At 42.8% G+C, this 21,656-nt stretch overlaps 1 long non-coding RNA gene across 1 annotated transcript in view; it reads left to right on the top strand.

Moving 5' to 3' along the window:
- LOC108349508 (uncharacterized) overlaps positions 1–19,502 on the top strand; it is a 32,934-nt gene extending 13,432 nt beyond the window's left edge. The window contains exons 3-5 of the long non-coding RNA XR_015644933.1: positions 758–3,870; positions 5,404–5,695; positions 19,238–19,502. This is a non-coding gene — a long non-coding RNA (uncharacterized LOC108349508). The remainder of the gene's footprint in view (positions 1–757; positions 3,871–5,403; positions 5,696–19,237) is intronic.
- Positions 19,503–21,656: the final 2,154 nt, after the last annotated feature.

Here is a 21,656-nt window from a genome sequence, read left to right on the forward strand (position 1 = left end):
GAAGGCTGCGGTTCTTAACCTGTAATACAGACACCTTTGAGCCTCCAATCTCTAAGAATGTAAATTACTCTGAACTAGAGGGGAGGGGGAAGGCAAGACTCCCAAAGAAATAAGAATTACCAATATGGCCACACTATTCACTTCCTCTTTGTACAAAAAGATGAGTCTTGGGACGCAAATGCAGAGAGGCATTAGGGATGCTCTGCTGTTGTCATGTACACACCCCTTCAAGGACAGGGGTATTTTGAGCTCAGAAAAGAGCAGGGATGCCACAAGAAATATAGGGCCTTGATGGCTTTCAGAGAGAGTGTATGCTTTAGGCGGGCAGAGCATGGACTGGAGTGGAAGGAGGATGTTCCCAGCATGGCGAGGGATCTGTATTCATGAGCTGAATATCTGTCACTGGCATATAATCATCACAGATAGTCTTCAGTTTCATAAACGTAATCTCAAGTACACTGTGGGCATTGTTTACATTTGACCCCTGCCAACCTGTTTTGGTACTCATTTTTCTGCTTCCTCTTCATTTCCCTTCTACATACTTTAATGTGGTGTGCCTCTGTGTGTGTGTGTGTGTGTGTGTGTGTGTGTGTGTGTGCATGTGTGTGCATGCACATGAGCATGGGGGGTAACATATGTCTATAAAAAATGAGGATCCACAAAAGAGATTAAGAAAACGATAATTATCTTCAGCTTTGGGGTTATTTCTTTAAATACAACGGGATAAAGAGCTTCAACTGTATCCATTTTCCAGCAGATGAATATGAAAACCCAGCCTGTACAAAATTCAACTCAACAACACAAGAAAGGCCTCGAGGTAAACTCCACAACTCGAAAGAGCGGGAAAAAACACAAGGGGAAGCTCTTGAAGGCAGGCAAGGGCAAGGACTCTCTGAAGAAGACGTCAGTCGCCCGGGAAATGGTACCCAGAATTGACAAGTAAGGCTCTGTGAAATCAGAAAGGCTTCTGCAGAGCCCAGGGAGTAACAGCAGACGGCAGATAGAGGCAACGCTTTGCTCATTATATGCCCTGTAGAAGACTGACATCCAACATATACTGGAAACAGTTGCTGCAAATGGTCTGAGAGGCCACCAAGAAAACCTTGAGGTATCTGGGCAATGGCTTTAGAAATGTGGCAGGCAGCAAGACGGAAGGCATGACTTCACAGGAAAGAAATGCACCATGCATGTGCATGTTGCAGAGACTATGCTACTGCCTGACAATGTGACTAGGCCATGGATAATGGGAGGGTAAAGTCTGGGTGACACAGGAAGAAGCGCTTTATCAATACCGTTGTTGCTGGTTCTCCTACTAAGGAAGTCAGAGAGATAAGTCAGAGATGAGGCTGGACTGGGGGGCTGAGGAGAGAAGCAGGGCACAGAGACATGAGTGCTCTGGAGGACTGGCATTCTTCCACTCATTGAAGATGTTTCCATTCTTCAGGTCCAAAGTGTCTTTGTGAAACGGCCTCCTCATCAAATACTTCCTATCCAAAACATAAGGAAGAAAAGATAGAAAACCAAAAGCCATGGTCAAAATGTATTTTGTTCAATGAAATCGAAATATTTATAAGCTGTATATCAGATGGTTCTCTCCTATGGCTGACAGAGTATGTCACAAGAAGCCGAAGCTGACAATGCTCAGGACAGACATTTTCTATGTTTCTCCCAAATACCCATGTTAGTTGCACTGTGCTCTGTGTGGCTCTCCCTCAAGGTAAAGGGGAAATAAGCTTCTGGAGAAGAGACAGTCAGAAAATCAAGGCTTTTTCAATATATAAGAGTGTTTGAGTTGGGGGTCAGGGTGAGGGTCAGGGTCCTGCCTTGACTGCCCACCACTTAAGCACTGAAGGATATTTCAAGCCGGGACAACTCCATGGTCTCTTCAGTATTTACAGCGTCTGTGACGATGCAGGCACTGCTTTGCAGCAGAGAGCGCTCTGGTTGTGAAACTGATGTCAAGTTCACTGTATGTCACCGCTCTTCAGCACGGAGTACACTGTCACAGTGCTCTCTTCTCTCCTTGCTCCACACTTGAATGCTAATTTGAAACAGAAGGATTTTCAAGTGGAAAGAATAGAACTAAGGCTTTTGTCTCTTTATTGTTAAAAAAAAAACCTGAAAGTCTTTATTGCTTGCTATCAGGGGGATAATTAACTAATGCATCGAAGCCCCAGGGACAGGATGCTTCTTAAATACCACCTCTGTGTGGAAACCCTGCCGTATCAGCTGCTCAGAAGGGTCCCATGTTTAGACAGCCTTGGTTAACCTGACATTGATTTAAGACTTGCCGTTTATGTGAAAACGTCAACCCCTTTCCAGAACTGGAGGGAATTCTGCAATGAGGAGCAGTGTGCACCATCCCACTGATTAAAAGGATAGCTCCGAGCTGGCTCTATGAGAAATACATAGCTAAAGAGAGTTATTGGAGAGGTTAAGACTGAGATGAGATGTGGCTAATAGCCACAGTGATGTTAGGAAGGCCTAACTGTAGATGAACAACGGGTACCAAATTTAAGATGTGGAGAAAAGAACATGTATTCTCTAAGACCACACACACACACACACACACACACACACACACTCACACAAACATACACACACATACACACACATAAAAACACATACACACACACTCACACAAACATACACATACACACACACACTCACACAAACATACACGCACACATACATACATACACACACTCACACACACACACTCACACACATACACACTCACACACACACTCACACACACATACACACATATGTATATATACACACACATACACAAACGCGCGCACACACACACACACACACACACACACACACACACACATTGCATAGAGAGCTGGGAGATCAACTCTACTAAAGCAGTGCCCAAGCCCAGAAACTAATGCTGGCACTGGACATGGGGCATTCCATCCCATTTTCTTTACTTCCTGTGAAGTTTTGGACACGTTAAGCATGTGCGATATTAATATTCCACTTAAGCTTTTTTGTAATTCTTCACTCTGACAGCATTCTTCTGAAGGTCTCCTCTAGTCTCCAGGAGAGTCAGGGCATTAGGAGCAGAAGGAAGATGTTAAGGTTAGTTCTTTGCTTTCTTTCCTTTCAAACACTGTGAAAATAATGTGTTTCAAACTTCCTGGAGAAGGCAACCTGCACCATCTGTCAATAAGCAGAGGGCAAGGAAGATCAGAGACAAACCAGGTCAAGGGAGAAGTCAAATAAGCATCAGCAAAGGCAAACAAGACCTAAGGGAGAGGAATGTGAGGTGAGGCCTTTGATCTGGACTCAGTGGGTGTCACACCTGAAACCTCCCCCATGGGGTGAGTGCCATTAAAAAGGAACCTCAGAGAAAGCCCTGTCCCTTCCCCACCCACCATGAGTGAGCATGATGAGCCTAGCAGCAGCCATTACCGAACACTAACTATTCTGTCTCCAGAGTTTTCAACATCCAAGTCTCCAGCACATGAGATGTCTGTTGCTCATCAGCGCCACTGGAATGTATTCTGTGTCATCCTGAACGTGGAGATAACACCTTCAACAGGATCTGACTCTGGACTCCATAGCAGGAGAAATAAGCTGTCACGGTGTCAAAGGCAACTCGAGTGCGCACGTGGCTTCAGCAGGAGCTCTGAGATCACTGGGTCTCCTAAGGGGGAAACAGGCAGGCATCCCGACCCCTCTTACCACCAGCTCTGCTTCATCAACAACAAAAAAATCTCAGATGGCTCTGTCTTCACTGCCTCCACAGAAGGGAGTCATCTACCTGAGAGCGTGCATGCTCTTTCACACGCTGCTCCCTGAAGAGATTCCAGTAGCTGTAAATTCCACACCCCACCTCATGTGCAAACTGGTTTTCAGGTATGGTACACGCACCAGAATCTCGGAACCTGGAGTCTGGGACGAGTTCAGAGCCAGTTTTGCTGCACAGTGAGGCCTTTCTTCTAAACAAAGAGGGGGGCCTGGAGAGGGAGAAGGAGAAAAGGGTGGAGAGGAAGGGGGAGAGGGGGTGAGCTCAAGTATATAGATATGTCCTTGCCCCTTTGCAGTTGCTGTGATAAATTACCCTGAAAGAAAGCACCTGAACATGAGAAAAGGCTTGCTTGACTGACAATTCCAGGTTACGGTCTATCATTTGGAGAAGTCACAGTGGAAACTTGAAGGGGCTAGACATTGAAAAGTCGACAGCAGAGAGAGAGATGAAATCTAGTTGTCCTGACTATACAATTCAGGAAATGGTGCCATTGACTTTAGGCTAGGTCTTCCCATATCAATTAACACAATGTTAAAAAGCTCCACAGACGTACCCGTAGGGGTGCGTTCAAACCCTGTCTTATGAGTGGCTCAGGCTTTGAGCACAGGTCTGGAGTTCCCCACTGCCCATGCCTCTGAGTCCTCATACTGCAAACCATGATCAGATATTCTTGCTTTTGAGATTATACTATAATTACATGATTTCTCCTCCTTTTCTCCCCTCCAAACCTCCCCATATACTTTTCCCTGCTTGCCTTCAAATTCATGGCCTTAAAAATACCCAATTGTTATTGCATATATGTATGTACACATATATTTTTTTCTTAAACATAGCCTATCTAGTCAGCATGATGGCGCATGCGTGCATGCTTTCAGAGCTGACTGACCATCAGGTACTGAAAAACCAACCTCGTGCTGTGCCCTGAGGAAGACTTCTTCCTCTTCAACTTCACTAAGCTGTCTATCGCTCTTTGTGTGTGGTGGAGACCTCATGGACTTTGGCCTGCCAATCGATGTTATCCTTGTTTGAGTTATATTTGGACAGTCATGTTGGTGGGATTTTTTGGGGTGTGTGCCTTCTGGTGCTACTAGGAGACAAAATCTCACAGGAAACTCCTTGATCTCTGACTCTTACACTCTTCAGCAACTCCTCCACCTTGTTCCTCAAGCCTTTCCTGCAACAAACCATACACGACCTTCACATGACCCACAGTGGCAGCCATTCAGAACTCATTTTGATATTTTCCCCTTGACACTAGGATCTTTCATCATATTAAGGTACCATAAAGGCCAGCCGATGAATGGACAGCAGGCATGCCAGAGAGGAAGGTGGGGGGAAAAGGTGCAGACAGGGGCCAAGATTCTATTCCCTGCTTACTTTCTCAGACATCACAAGCAGTAGCGCTAACCTACAGAACACAGCGCTAGACCGTTGTCTGGGCAGCATCATACAGATGGACAAAGCTGATAAGAACAGATACTGGCATGTGAATTCCAGAGTGGTTCATAACTCTGTGGAGATTTGGGGAATTACCTCCTAAACTTAACTGAAGGATGCTAGAATTTCAAGTCCAAATGCCGCCCCCCATAGATCTGATAAAAAAAATAAACAAAAACTATCTTATATTCTATTCTCCATAGGGAGAAGACAAAGTGCTTTAGTTTCCTAAAGCAATTCCTCCTATTCCCAAGATTGTAGATTTGGTGATGTGCATAAATGCCAGGTGCCATAGAAAGGTGACGTCATTGAGATGTGCCCAAATCAGTAACGATGATGACTCTAAGGGATTTGTAGCTCTGCCTATTTGATTGACACTGTGTATTGAAGAGGAGGGATGAGGTAGAAGAAGGAGTTTGAGGCAAGCCCATCGAGGATGTTTACAACACATGACCTTGAGGCCTGGAACAGAGCCATTGCATCCATGTCATAATGGTAAGTCTCTGGGGAAGCATCATGTCATCAGTTGGAGGGTGAGCTGAGCTGCAGTATGGATTCAAATTAATAATGTATGGCTCACCCAATATGCAGATAATTCGAGATAGTAGTAAAAGACAGTAGAGGGAGAATATTTTCCCCATGATATACCTGTAGGTGGTGCACCTGTTTGTTGCTTTGTGTGCAAAGGCAGAATAGGCACAGATTTCTGAACTGTGGCCGACAGCCTGCAGGGCAGGAACTTATAGCAACCACAGGATTGAATCATGAGAACAGAGCACCATTTAAACCGAGTATGAAGAGATGTGTAGCTTATGCTAACACAGACAACTGAGGGATTTCTCACTTTCTGCTACATAGAAATGGATTCACACAACACAGATAAGCTGACCCAGGAACACACCTCAGAGCTGTGAGGGTGCAGGTGAGATCCCAGACCAAGGATTCCAATGAGTCCTCACACTGCACCACTCAGGAATAGCCAGCCTCACAGAAATCCAAGTCTGTTTGTCTGACCCTTGCATATGTTCTGACTGTAGTAGGATAGTCTTGGGCTCACTAAATGAATGATGACTGATTCCAAACATGGAATTAAGCTTCTTGTCCTTCATGATTGAGAAACATATTGTCTCTTTAGTCCATAATAGAGGCAGCTTGTAAATGTTTTCTAGAATAGGATTTCAGCCTTGCCCATGCATCAAGATTATTATGGTATGGCAGGGGCCAGTTCAAGCTTCAATCTGGAGCTTAGATCTGGTCATCTGGTATAGGTCTCCGTCATTACATTCATAGCACCCTCTTCAGGTGGTGCCTGCCTATTATGGTCTGGCACCCACACTTGCGATTCCCTGGTCCAGGAATACTGTAGAGATAGCTGCCTCGTTCATGGGCACCCTCTTTTCTCATTTCTGCCCAGTGTCCACTCATGTCTTTGTTAAATAAATCAGCAAGGATCCATCTGATACAGACAGCTGACATATGCTATCTGATCAATTGCTTTCATCCAGAAACATAGAGTTCAACTCAGAGAGAGACATGAAACTGAAAAGGGTTTGAAAGGCCCAGTGGCAGCTGGTGCTGTAATGAAAGAACATCAGTGGCCCCTTCCCCTTCTAGGTCCAGATGATTCTGTCTGGCAGCACTGTCAAAAGTGAAATCCAAATCTGCAGTCTTGTAGGAGAGAACTGTTTCAAATTTCCGTGGTTGAAGTAGAAGTGAGGAGACATAGGACATTCATTGGGAGAGACAGCCAGAGTGAGGCAAGCTACAGAGGCAGCACAAGTTAAGCTAGGCATGGGGAAAATAGGTTGCTCTGCAACTACGGTGATGCCAGTTGCCCAAACCCAAGGACTTTTTTTTCTGTTAAGAGGATCATTTGTCTGTGTTCTCTCAAGGGAAGCTTGTTGGAACACAGAGTTTTTAGAGTTAAGAGAAAGATATAGGTGAGAATAGGGGAACCTGGAACAATTGCCCATCCTACTTCTGGCAATTTTATTCATATAATCGGCATCAATCAATAGTTCTACTTTGCTATAAAGCCTATGAACCACAACAATGACCAACAGATCAAGGTGTCTTCAAGTCTAATAGTGGTGCTTATATCTCAGCAGCAACCAAGAGCTGCTTAATGGGGCTTGAGTCTCACTCAACAGAGACTAAATCATTCCTCATACTAGAAACCTAACCAAAGTCCTGTGGCTAACGAGGTTATGAATCTTTTTTTTTTTTATTAACTTGAGTATTTCTTATATACATTTCGAGTGTTATTCCCTTTCCCGGTTTCCGGACAAACATCCCCCTCCCCCCTCCCCTTCCTTATGGGTGTTCCCCTCCCAACCCTCCCCCCATTGCCGCCCTCCCCCCATAGACTAGTTCACTGGGGGTTCAGTCTTAGCAGGACCCAGGGCTTCCCCTTCCACTGGTGCTCTTACTAGGATATTCATTGCTACCTATGGGGTCAGAGTCCAGGGTCAGTCCATGTATAGTCTTTAGGTAGTGGCTTAGTCCCTGGAAGCTCTGGTTGCTTGGCATTGTTGTACTTTTGGGGCCTCGAGCCCCTTCAAGCTCTTCCAGTTCTTTCTCTGATTCCTTCAACAGGGGACCTATTCTCAGTTCAGTGGTTTGCTGCTGGCATTCGCCTCTGTATTTGCTGTATTCTGGCTGTGTCTCTCAGGAGCGATCTACATCCGGCTCCTGTCGGTCTGCACTTCTTTGCTTCATCCATCTTGTCTAATTGGGTGGCTGTATATGCATGGGCCACATGTGGGGCAGGCTCTGAATGGGTGTTCCTTCAGTCTCTGTTTTAATCTTTGCCTCTCCCTTCCCTACCAAGGGTATTCTTTTTCCTCATTTAAAGAAGGAGTGAAGCATTCACATTTTGATCATCCGTCTTGAGTTTCGTTTGTTCTAGGGATCTAGGGTAATTCAAGCATTTGGGCTAATAGCCACTTATCAATGAGTGCATACCATGTATGTCTTTCTGTGATTGGGTTAGCTCACTCAGGATGATATTTTCCAGTTCCCTCCATTTGCCTACGAATTTCATAAACTCGTTGTTTTTGATAGCTGAGTAATATTCCATTGTGTAGATGTACCACATTTTCTGTATCCATTCCTCTGTTGAAGGGCATCTGGGTTCTTTCCAGCTTCTGGCTATTATAAATAAGGCTGCGATGAACATAGTGGAGCACGTGTCTCTTTTATATGTTGAGGCATCTTTTGGGTATATGCCCAAGAGAGGTATAGCTGGATCCTCAGGCAGTTCAATGTCCAATTTTCTGAGGAACCTCCAGACTGATTTCCAGAATGGTTTTACCAGTCTGCAATCCCACCAACAATGGAGGAGTGTTCCTCTTTCTCCACATCCTCGCCAGCATCTGCTGTCACATGAGTTTTTGATCTTAGCCATTCTCACTGGTGTGAGGTGAAATCTCAGGGTTGTTTTGATTTGCATTTCCCTTATGACTAAAGATGTTGAACATTTCTTTAGGTGTTTCTCAGCCATTCGGCATTCCTCAGCTGTGAATTCTTTGTTTAGCTCTGAACCCCATTTTGAATAGGGTTATTTGTTTCCCTGCGGTCTAACTTCTTGAGTTCTTTGTATATTTTGGATATAAGGCCTCTATCTGTTGTAGGATTGGTAAAGATCTTTTCCCAATCTGTTGGTTGCTGTTTTGTCCTAACCACAGTGTCCTTTGCCTTACAGAAGCTTTGCAGTTTTATGAGATCCCATTTGTCGATTCTTGATCTTAGAGCATAAGCCATTGGTGTTTTGTTCAGGAAATTTTTTCCAGTGCCTATGTGTTCCAGATGCTTCCCTAGTTTTTCTTCTATTAGTTTGAGTGTGTCTGGTTTGATGTGGAGGTCCTTGATCCACTTGGACTTAAGCTTTGTACAGGGTGATAAGCATGGATCGATCTGCATTCTTCTACATGTTGCCCTCCAGTTGAACCAGCACCATTTGCTGAAAATGCTATCTTTTTTCCATTGGATGGTTTTGGCTCCTTTGTCAAAAATCAAGTGACCATAGGTGTGTGGGTTCATTTCTGGGTCTTCAATTCTATTCCATTGGTCTATCTGTCTGTCTCTGTACCAATACCATGCAGTTTTTATCACTATTGCTCTGTAATACTGCTTGAGTTCAGGGATAGTGATTCCCCCTGAAGTCCTTTTAGCTTTAGCTATCCTGGGTTTTTTGTTATTCCAGATGAATTTGCAAATTGTTCTGTCTAACTCTTTGAAGAATTGGATTGGTATTTTGATGGGGATTGCATTGAATCTGTAGATTGCTTTTGGTAGAATGGCCATTTTTACTATATTAATCCTGCCAATCCATGAGCATGGGAGATCTTTCCATCTTCTGAGGTCTTCTTCAATTTCTTTCCTCAGTGTCTTGAAGTTCTTATTGTACAGATCTTTTACTTGCTTGGTTAAAGTCACACCGAGGTACTTTATATTATTTGGGTCTATTATGAAGGGTGTCGTTTCCCTAATTTCTTTCTCGGCTTGTTTCTCTTTTGTATAGAGGAAGGCAACTGATTTATTTGAGTTAATTTTATACCCAGCCACTTTGCTGAAGTTGTTTATCAGCTTTAGTAGTTCTCTGGTGGAACTTTTGGGATCACTTAAATATACTATCATGTCATCTGCAAATAGTGATATTTTGACCTCTTCTTTTCCGATCTGTATCCCCTTGATCTCCTTTTGTTGTCTGATTGCTCTGGCTAGAACTTCAAGAACTATATTGAATAAGTAGGGTGAGAGTGGGCAGCCTTGTCTAGTCTCTGATTTTAGTGGGATTGCTTCAAGTTTCTCTCCATTTAGTTTAATGTTAGCAACTGGTTTGCTGTATATGGCTTTTACTATGTTTAGGTATGGGCCTTGAATTCCTATTCTTTCCAGGACTTTTATCATGAAGGGGTGTTGAATTTTGTCAAATGCTTTCTCAGCATCTAATGAAATGATCATGTGGTTTTGTTCTTTCAGTTTGTTTATATAATGGATCACGTTGATGGTTTTCCGTATATTAAACCATCCCTGCATGTCTGGGATGAAGCATACTTGATCATGGTGGATGATTGTTTTGATGTGCTCTTGAATTCGGTTTGCCAAAATTTTATTGAGTATTTTTGCGGCGATATTCATAAGGGAAATTGGTCTGAAGTTCTCTTTCTTTGTTGTGTCTTTGTGTGGTTTAGGTATAAGAGTAATTGTGGCTTCGTAGAAGGAATTCGGTAGTGCTCCATCTGTTTCAATTTTGTGGAATAGTTTGGATAATATTGGTATGAGGTCTTCTATGAAGGTTTGATAGAATTCTGCACTAAAGCCGTCTGGACCTGGGCTCTTTTTGGTTGGGAGACCTTTAATGACTGCTTCTATTTCCTTAGGAGTTATGGGGTTGTTTAACTGGTTTATCTGTTCCTGATTTAACTTCGATACCTGGTATCTGTCTAGGAAATTGTCCATTTCCTGAAGATTTTCAAATTTTGTTGAATATAGGTTTTTATAGTAAGATCTGATGATTTTTTGAATTTCCTCTGAATCTGTAGTTATGTCTCCCTTTTCATTTCTGATTTTGTTAATTTGGACGCACTCTCTGTGTCCTCTCGTTAGTCTGGCTAAGGGTTTATCTATCTTGTTGATTTTCTCAAAGAACCAACTTTTGGTTCTGTTGATTCTTTCTATGGTCCTTTTTGTTTCTACTTGGTTGATTTCAGCTCTGAGTTTGATTATTTCCTGCCTTCTACTCCTCCTGGGTGTATTTGCTTTTTTTTTGTTCTAGAGCTTTTAGGTGTGCTGTCAAGCTGCTGACATATGCTCTTTCCTGTTTCTTTCTGCAGGCACTCAGCGCTATGAGTTTTCCTCTTAGCACAGCTTTCATTGTGTCCCATAAGTTTGGGTATGTTGTATCTTCATTTTCATTAAATTCTAAAAAGTTTTTAATTTCTTTCTTTATTTCTTCCTTGACCAGGTTATCATTGAGTAGAGCATTGTTCAATTTCCACGTATATGTGGGCATTCTTCCCTTATTGTTATTGAAGACCAGTTTTAGGCCGTGGTGGTCCGATAGCACGCATGGGATTATTTCTATCTTTCTGTACCTGTTGAGGCCCGTTTTTTGACCAATTATATGGTCAATTTTGGAGAAAGTACCATGTGGAGCTGAGGATAGAATGTTCTATAAATATCCGTTAAGTCCATTTGGCTCATGACTTCTCTTAGTCTGTCGACATCACTGTTTAATTTCTGTTTCCATGATCTGTCCATTGATGAGAGTGGGGTGTTGAAATCTCCCACTATTATTGTGTGAGGTGCAATGTGTGTTTTGAGCTTTAGTAAGGTTTCTTTTACATATGTAGGTGCCCTTGTATTTGGGGCATAGATATTTAGGATTGAGAGTTCATCTTGGTGGATTTTTCCTTTGATGAATATGAAGTGTCCTTCCTTATCTTTTTTGATGACTTTTAGTTGGAAATTGATTTTATTTGATATTAGAATGGCTACTCCAGCTTGCTTCTTCTGACCATTTGCTTGGAAAGTTGTTTTCCAGCCTTTCACTCTGAGGTAGTGTCTGTCTTTGTCTCTGAGGTGTGTTTCCTGTAGGCAGCAGAATGCAGGGTCCTCGTTGCATATCCAGTTTGTTAATCTATGTCTTTTTATTGGGGAGTTGAGGCCATTGATATTGAGAGATATTAAGGAATAGTGATTATTGCTTCCCTTTATATTCATATTTGGATGTGAGGTTATGTTTGTGTGCTTTCATTCTCTTTGTTTTGTTGCCAAGATGATTAGTTTCTTGCTTCTTCTAGGGTATAGCTTGCCTCCTTATGTTGGGCTTTACCATTTATTATCCTTTGTAGTGCTGGATTTGTAGAAAGATATTGTGTAAATTTGGTTTTGTCATGGAATATCTTGGTTTCTCCATCTATGTTAATTGAGAGTTTTGCTGGATATAGTAACCTGGGCTGGCATTTGTGTTCTCTTAGGGTCTGTATGACATCAGTCCAGGATCTTCTGGCCTTCATAGTTTCTGGCGAGAAGTCTGGTGTGATTCTGATAGGTCTGCCTTTATATGTTACTTGACCTTTTTCCCTTATTGCTTTTAATATTCTTTCTTTATTTTGTGCGTTTGGTGTTTTGACAATTATGTGACGGGAGGTGTTTCTTTTCTGGTCCAATCTATTTGGAGTTCTGTAGGCTTCTTGTATGTCTATGGGTATCTCTTTTTTTAGGTTAGGGAAGTTTTCTTCTAGGATTTTGTTGAAGATATTTACTGGTCCTTTGAGCTGGGAGTCTTCACTCTCTTCTATACCTATTATCCTTAGGTTTGATCTTCTCATTGAGTCCTGGATTTCCTGTATGTTTTGGACCAGTAGCTTTTTCTGCTTTACATTATCTTTGACAGTTGAGTCAATGATTTCTATGGAATCTTCTGCTCCTGAGATTCTCTCTTCCATCTCTTGTATTCTGTTGGTGAAGCTTGTATCTACAGCTCCTTGTCTCTTCTTTTGGTTTTCTATATCCAGGGTTGTTTCCATGTGTTCTTTCTTGATAGCTTCTATTTCCATTTTTAATTCCTTCAACTGTTTGATTGTGTTTTCCTGGAATTCTTTCAGGGATTTTTGTGTCTCCTCTCTATGGGCTTCTACTTGTTTATTTATGTTTTCCTGGAATTCTTTCAGGGATTTTTGTGTCTCCTCTCTATGGGCTTCTACTTGTTTATTTATGTTTTCCTGGAATTCTTTCAGGGATTTTTGTGTCTCCTCTCTATGGGCTTCTACTTGTTTATTTATGTTTTCCTGGAATTCTTTCAGGGATTTTTGCGATTCTTTCAAGCATTTTTGCGATTCCTCTCTGTAGGCTTCTACTTGTTCTCTAAGGGAGTTCTTCATGTCTTTCTTGAAGTCCTCCAGCATCATGATCAAATATGATTTTGAAAATAGATCTTGCTTTTCTGGTGTGTTTGGATATTCCATGTTTGTTTTGATGGGAGAATTGGGCTCCGATGGTGCCATGTAGTCTTGGTTTCTGTTGCTTGGGTTCCTGTGCTTGCCTCTCGCCATCAGATTATCTCTAGTGTTACTTTGTTCTGCTATTTCTGACAGTGGCTAGACTGTCCTATAAGCCTGTGTGTCAGGAGTGCTGTAGACCTGTTTTCCTCTCTTTCAGTCAGTTATGGGGACAGAGTGTTCTGCTTTCGGGCGTGTAGTTTTTCCTCTCTACAGGTCTTCAGCTGTTCCTGTGGGCCTGTGTCTTGAGTTCACCAGGCAGCTTTCTTGCAACAGAAAATGTGGTCTTACCTGTGGTCCTGAGGCTCAAGTTCGCTCGTGGGGTGCTGCCCACGGGCTCTCTGCAGCGGCAGCAACCAGGAAGACCTGTGCCGCCCCTTCCGGGAGCTTCAGTGCACCAGGGTTCCAGATGGTCTTTGGCTTTTTCCTCTGGCGTCTGAGATGTGTGTGCAGGGAGCAGTCTCTTCTGGTTTCCCAGGCTTGTCTGCCTCTCTGAAGGTTTAGCTCTCCCTCCCACGGGATTTGGGTGCAGAGAACTGTTTATCCGGTCTGTTTCTTTCAGGTTCCGGTGGTGTCTCAGGCAGGGGTCCTGCAGCTCCTGTGCCCTCCCCCACGGGAGCCCAGAGGCCTTATACAGTTTCCTCTTGGGCCAGGGATGTGGGCAGGGGTGAGCAGAGTTGGTGGTCTCTTCCGCTCTGCAGCCTCAGGAGTGCCCACCTGTCCAGGCGGTTGGGTCTCTCTCTCACAGGGTCTGGGAGCAGAGAGCTGCTGCGGGCCGGGATCCGCGGGTGTGGGACTTCCGGTAAACACAGAATGTGCCCGGTCCTAGAGAAATTCTGCTTCCGTGTGTCCCAAGCTCACCAGGCAGCTTTCTTGCAGCAGAAAATTTGGTCTTACCTGTGGTACCGAGGCTCAGGTTCGCTCGTGGGGTGCTGCCCACGGGCTCTCTGCAGCGGCAGCAACCAGGAAGACCTGTGCCGCCCCTTCCGGGAGCTTCAGTGCACCAGGGTTCCAGATGGTCTTTGGCTTTTTCCTCTGGCGTCCGAGTTGTGTGTGCAGGGAGCAGTCTCTTCTGGTTTCCCAGGCTTGTCTGCCTCTCTGAAGGTTTAGCTCTCCCTCCCACGGGATTTGGGTGCAGAGAACCGTTTATCAGGTCTGTTTCTTTCAGGTTCCGGCGGTGTCTCAGGCAGGGGTCCTGCAGCTCCTGGGCCCTCCCCCACGGGAGCCCAGAGGCCTTATACAGTTTCCTCTTGGGCCAGGGATGTGGGCAGGGGTGAGCAGAGTTGGTGGTCTCTTCCGCTCTGCAGCCTCAGGAGTGCCCACCTGACCAGGCGGTTGGGTCTCTGAGGTTATGAATCTTAAAGGAGTACTTATACTGTGTAACTTCTAAGTGCATTCTAAATACTTTCCCATACACCCATACATATGCGTAGTTCTCATCCCTCATTAAAGAATCATATTTAGTACCAGATGTAGATCATTGCTGAAGTCCACAGCTGTCACAATACTGAGAACAGAAGTTCTATGGTGAACTCCTTATGCCTAAGGCCCAGGGAACATTATGGAAACCATGAGGCAATGATTATAAAATTCAGAGGACCTGGAAGTCTTCTGCCAGATAATGTCTGCTAAACTCTACAAGGATGCTACACCCGTTAAACTTAACAAATGGTAGCCAAAACAAAACCTGAACAATAATGTAGATTGGGAAATTTTCATGGTGCGCCTCCATCCCTAGAAGAACCAGAAGCAATTAATGACAGCTTTTCCCTAAGATGACTCCCCCTACTTGGTTATCCCACTGATCACCCCTAAACAAATACATAGAGGCAACACTGAATGGACTCACTAGACTGTGTTTGTATATTTCATTTTTATAGATATGCATATAACTGTAATAATTAAGTAAAAAGAGGCAATGGGTTTGAGAGGGAGGCAGAAGGGTGAGAGAGGAGTTAGAAAAAGGAGTAAGAGGCAGGGGAGATGATGTAATTATATTTTAATTAAAATACATTCAAAAAGTGAATAACATTAGGTAGAAAAAAAGAGCCCCCTGGAGACTTCTACTTCAGTATTAGTGAGTTGAGTAAATCACACATGTATCTTCTCAGAAGCCAAATAAATACGTAGATAGGATAATAAGATTACAAACGTCTTAGACTTGAACATTTGATAAAACAGGATGTTATCAAACTGATACTTGTCTTTGGAATTCCTTTCCCAGAAGCAGGTTTTGAAACAAGGATTTGTGAGAGGGTGCTTGATTAAAGAGCTGCATTGAAGGAGTCAGAATGAGGGTGGGAAGGAAGCTGAGCCATGTCTTACAGGTCCAGAAGAAGCCCTCCCCCAGCACCAGAAGCCTCTGAGTTTCATTTGAGCCAAAGGGCAATTGTTCAGTCTTCCATGTGGGATAAAGACCACACAGACTACCAGAACTTTTGGTTCCAGCATCTGAGCCTAGATTTGTTCAGGAGCAGGGTAGCCACTTGAAAGCACTGTGTTTCTTTCTTAGAAGCTACATACTGTATGGCTCAAGTGGGCCCAGAGATCAGGGTGGGGCATTTACAGGCAGACTGTCAAGCCAAAGGGTTCACCATCAGAGACTTCCTGAGAGAAAGAAATGGATGAGCACAGCAGCAGAATGATGCAAACTAGAGAGCATTTTTTAAAACTGTCACAGTCCGTAGACCAAAAGACAAGCAAAAAGTAGCTAGAGGAGAGAAACATGTCAAGTCAAGAAAAATGCAGAACTTCTTACCAGCGATTACACAAACAGGAGAAAAAGGATAATGATCTGATAACCTAGTACCTGGTATCCATTAAAATAATTCTTTCAAAAAGAAGAAAAAATAAAGACTTTCTTTGAGGTAAAAACGAAGGCAGTGTGAAGCCAACAAATTTGATTCTTAGTGTCTTTAAAAGGATTTTGAGAAAGATCCTACATTATTGACACATGTCAATCAGATTAGTTAGAAAGAGAAGCCAGAAAAGAAAGAAAAATGGAAATCAAATCATTGGCTCAAGTTTACTTACTACATTTTTTTTAATAATTAATGTTTTTCTTAACTGGGAGACATTCACAGTTTTACATATAATGAGATATTTTGTAATGTTGCAGGCCTCCATTATATAACAGTTGAATCAGGATAAATATATATTCTTGTTTATAATTCTCATTGTTAATCGATACGTGTATAAAGTTTGAAATGATAATATCAAAAGGATGCCGTATGCCTTGTATGTGAGTGAGAGTAGCACACACCCACAGTGCTGCTGTAAGGGATGTAAAGGAGGGTCTGGATATGCAGTGGAAAGTGAAGTTCTTAAAGGCCATGCTGTCCTGTTGCTTTCCCAGTTACACAGAGGACCTCAGAATCTGCCATGAAGCTGACACTATCAGTTTATAACTGACTACCAAGTATTTCCCTTATGCAAATTTATACCACACTATCCCTTTATATAGAGTCATTTTATCTGAACGTGTGCTTCATGATAAGTCAATACAAAAGGAAACTGGCTTAAGATAGGCTTCAAATATCCTCTGTGCATATTGCTTAAATAGGTGTACAACAGATATTAATAAATGCATTACTGTTGGCCACAGTACAACTAGAGTCACTCCTGAAACACAGAGCTTAACCTTCAGAGGAACTGCCTCTCACAGCAACTGTTTCACAAGAGCTACAGAGGGAACATGAAGGAGGGGAGAGAGGGAAAAATACTTCTGCCACTGCTGTTAATCTTCCCTTCAGTTTCCTCAGTAAATATGACCTCTCTGTGGGTCTCCATAAGATGGGCTGGGCATCTGTCACGAGCAGCATGGCATGCTGGGTACCATTTCCTCATAGAAAGCAAGTTAGGAGATGCACATTTTCCATGGTATTTCATAGGGCAGGTATGATAAATACGTAAAGTTCTGTCTCGGTGCTCAGTCGTAAATTTATTGGCATATTCTAAAGGGTCTTGGAGTCAGAACTCACTTTCCTTTCTCTTTGCCCTTATTGGATAATAACTTGGGACCCCCCTTGTGATTTATACACAGGCAATAAGGTGGTAGCTACTTAGAAAAGTAGATTTTAAATGGCTTTTGTGTCCTGTGAGGTTGGGGTGATAAAGAATGCCCTTGATTGGTTGTAGGACTAGGGAGAGGAAAGACATTTTCTCAAGAATATAGAGATTTCTTTATTTGTTTTCTCTTATTTTCAAACCTATTGCATATATGAAGGGTTGCCTTGGAGACCTGTAACCTGTCAGGATTATAAATGATTATTGTGTTTGCCTATCAAGTACTAGCCTTGATGGGTTCTTCTGAATAACCGCATTGACTGAGAGTCATGATCAGAGCTGGCTAACCAAGGACACCTCCTCAGTTGCTCTCTCAAGGGCCCCAAACCTCCCCTCTTGTCTTCTCTAATGCACTCATGCCTGTGGACATAGATGTGGTCCGTGCATATAGAGTTTTCTTAGGCATTCCTAACAGTTGTTGTCACTTCATAATCAGGTTAATTCGAAATCAAGGCAATCCTAGACCAAGTCCCACTCTCATGGGCACAGGGTAGCCACCAAAGGTCCACTACTGCAGCACCCGATGCTGCAGAAGACTTAGGGGGGTTACCTGATGCATGGTACCCCCACCAGGTTTTAAAGCTCATGCACAGCTGAACTCAAACCCATTCAATCTTTCTGAGTATCAACCTATTAGCATATATTTTTCTGCGACAAACAGTGCTTAACATGAAGGAAGTGGGTACGTATAGCCATGCGCATGTTTACATAATCTCATAATGTTTGGGAAATTTTATATTCTTGACAGAAAATAATGTCCTGTGGGAATACTGAAGAAAGGTGAAAGGTGTGTGTGTGTGTGTGTGTGTGTGTGTGTATGTGTGTGTGTGTGTCTGTGTGTATGTGTATGTGTGTGTGTATGTGTGTGTATGTGTGTCTATGTGTGTGTGTCTGTGTGTGTATGTGTATGTGTGTGTGTCTGTGTGTGTGTATGTGTGTATGTGTGTGTATGTGTGTGTGTCTGTGTGTGTATGTGTGTGTGTGTATGTGTGTGTGTGTGTGTGTGTGTGTGTTTCCTCCTATGTCACACAGATGCATACATGGATAACACCTTTTCATATTACCATGGAAACCTGCCATTTAAAACATTCAACTGACTTCTTACCTGCCTGCTATTCTTTCGAGCACAGAGAAGTTTATAATCAGCCTGCACAAACACCTTTCTCCTCAAATGCTCCTTGTCCTTCATTTTGCTGGGTTTGTGTAAACCCTGGGTGTGCATTCATTTAAATAAAACCAAGGCAGTCCCTCCTGTACCTGTGCCGCATACAATTACAAGCAGGTTGGAGCTAAACAATTAATGGTCCTTTTTTTCTCAGTGGTGGCACAAATGGAGCCAATTTAATGCTGCTTAAGCTTATTATCTAATTGCGCGCTTGTGCTGGCTTCAGAGTCAGCCTGACATAAAAGCAGGCCAGTGCTGTGTTCCCGTACAGTGGAATATTCAATTATTTGTTCTGACTCGTGTAATTCCCTGTATTCCAGGCTTGTTAATGTCATTACAGAGCTGAAATAAAGTGATTACTCTTAATGAGTATTTATCCGATAGGTATGCAGTCTCGGCAGCCTCCAGCTGATGGTGGACATTTACGGATTTTGCTTAACCACCACTGAGACCCTCCCCCACAAGCACAGTCCTCCACCCCTTGGCTGTCCTGTCAGGGAGGCAGCATGGCATTGCGGACTTCTGTGAAATACTGTCAGATGATGGGGAAAAATAAAAATCTTGAAAAAGTAGGAAAAGGGAGAATTTGAGGCTCCCTGGCAGAGCTTGGCTAATGACCACCGCTCCTGCTGGTTGGCACTGATGACAGCACGCGCTAACTGATAATGGCGTGCCCGCTGTTGAGTTGGCCCACTTTACGTTATTTCTCTTGACATGGTTCTGGGGAAGACCTAATTTTTTTGACATTTGACCATGCAAATTTGAGTCCTGATACATTATTCTGCATTTACGTCCTCCCAGTGTTGCTGTTTAAAATGTGCTACAAGCTCTGGGAGCTGAGCTAATAAAGGCCGTGAATGAAAGAAGGTTAAATATGAATGCAAGAGGACCTCTAAATGAAGGGCGGGCTTGTACAGCTCAGCGGTGACCTTCTGGAGATGAGCGAGGGAGCCAGGAAACTGTTAAAGCAAATGCTGAAGAATGTAATATCCCTTTTTTGTAGAACATTTTAAAAAGATTTTTAAAATAAATTTTAAATAAATATCAAAAAGAGAAAAAGGAAAAAGCCTATTGTATGTTATGTGGGGACTTTTCTACCCAGGGTTTTACCTTGTGGTAGTAGCCACTTTCACTCTGGACCTCACTTCTCTGACTCTGAATTCATCAGCCCACGGGGAGGACCCCATTGCTGATACCCACTATCTTCTCAGTCACTAAACCATAGGATAGCTCTCATGGGATTGAAGCTACCTAAGCCCATTTCATCCAAGAAGATCCTACCTATATATGGAGATTGAATCACACAAAACTTAGCCCTGTCTGTGTTTAGATCCTGATCAAAACTGTGTGGGACAATAAACATGCAAAATTAAAACACCAATAGCCTTCATTGTGGGATATTGATCCAAAAATATTCTAAAAGTACCCACCTTTAAAAAAATAAATATCCTCAAATTTCACTGTCGGTTTTAATGTAAAGCTGCTGGTTTGTTTTGGCACACTGGCTAAAGGAATAGAGAAAAAATTGTTGTCTACATTTATATTTTATCCACTTAGCACATTTAATAAAATAATATTTATTCAAGCACTTGGACATGGTTTGTTGAGTAAGGACCCATTTGTGGTTAAATGTATTAAAACGAATTATTTAATAAAGCTAAACCATTTGGGCTTTAGTTTTGATAAAGCTACCCTTCTTGAAATGAAGGAAGAAACTTTCCTCCTTTCTTACTCTTGCCTGTTACCCTCCTGTTTTCCTTTCGTGTTTTCATTTGAAATAATCACCAAATCTGTTTTCTGTCTGCAAATCAAGCTGCTTATGACATGTGTATATGCTCTATATTTAGGTATATTTACCTATCATGCATCTATAAACTGTTCTATTTATGTTGTGTGTGCACAACATAAATATGCACATGTGTGTATAGACAGATGTATTTGTGCACATTCCTATGTGTTGCCTAACCTGTCATGGATTGCATGCTATAGAACTGATAGAAACCTTGGTTTTAAATCCACAAAGGACTCGTTCCCTCACAGGTTAAAAATACTTGTGCCTTCCTATCTAACTGACCCCGGGCCTGTGGCACTGTACTGACTGAGCAATAGAGTTCCAGAAGTCTGTATTTTTTTTGTACTCTGAAGTTCTAGAAGACACTGGAGAACTGAGCTTGTCCTCACCAAACCCCTCTTATGGAGGAGACAGTGGAGAAACATCCCTCGTGTTATATACCATTAACACCTCACAGCTTCAAGCCAGCACTTGGATATGAGGCATGAAATGTGAACTCTTCCTTAGGCAGAATTCTGAATCCAAAAGGCGGGTGCTAAATGAACCGATGGGAACCTGCCCATCAGCTTTTCGATTTGGGAAGGTATGGAGTCTATTTCGTTTCACTCACAGGCAAAAGAACTATGAGAGAACACAGGATTAAGTATGTGTATGCTCTGTTAATGAATGGTGAAAATAATGATTTAATTACAAAAGGCATTTTCCAGAAACGGATAACGGGGAGAAAGGGGAGAAAATGACTCCCATTCCTGAAGTGTAGCTGGACACTCCTCCTCTTGGAGGAGTTTGGGAACATATCAACCTTCCTTCTGTTACCTGTAGACTTCTAAGACAAATATTCCATGTCTGCTTCATGAAGCGACACTTTGCTACTTGGGACCCTAAGTGATGTGATGCTAGTCACAACACAAGAACCCAGGCTCAACCATCAAACCCACAGGTCTCTGAGACCTCAACCTTCTGCTGGGTTTTATTCTCCCTGCCCTGCAAACCCAGGGGTCTTGTATATTCTGCCCCAAAGTCCCGGTTATCATTTTCATCAGTGTAGGCAAGCTGCCCATGACCTTTCTGAAGGGCATCACTAGCTACAGAGGTGCAGCCTGTTTCTGTTTTTTTGTTTGTTTGTTTGTTTGTTTTGTTCTCTCATTGTTCTGGGGAAGGGTGTGACCATTATTTTCAGTCTTGTTTTTATGGTTTGTTGTTGCTGCTGTGTAACTTTACAGTTTAGCTTTTGAGTTCCAGGTAGGTGAGAACTTGTTTCCCTGAACTCAGCTTGAGGGACTAACCTCCTTTCTCAGACAGCACACCCAGGAGCTTTTGTGCTGAGCTGGAGATTGCTCTTTCTTTGGAATCAAACTGTCCACGAGTCAAGGGCAGTATTTCAGCCCCTCCGTATGCTTGTAATTGATGTTCATGCTTGTGTTCCAG

The sequence above is a fragment of the Rattus norvegicus genome, chromosome 1 (genome assembly GCF_021556685.1).
Source record: "Rattus norvegicus strain SHRSP/BbbUtx chromosome 1, alternate assembly SHRSP_T2T, whole genome shotgun sequence".
NCBI lineage: Eukaryota > Metazoa > Chordata > Mammalia > Rodentia > Muridae > Rattus > Rattus norvegicus.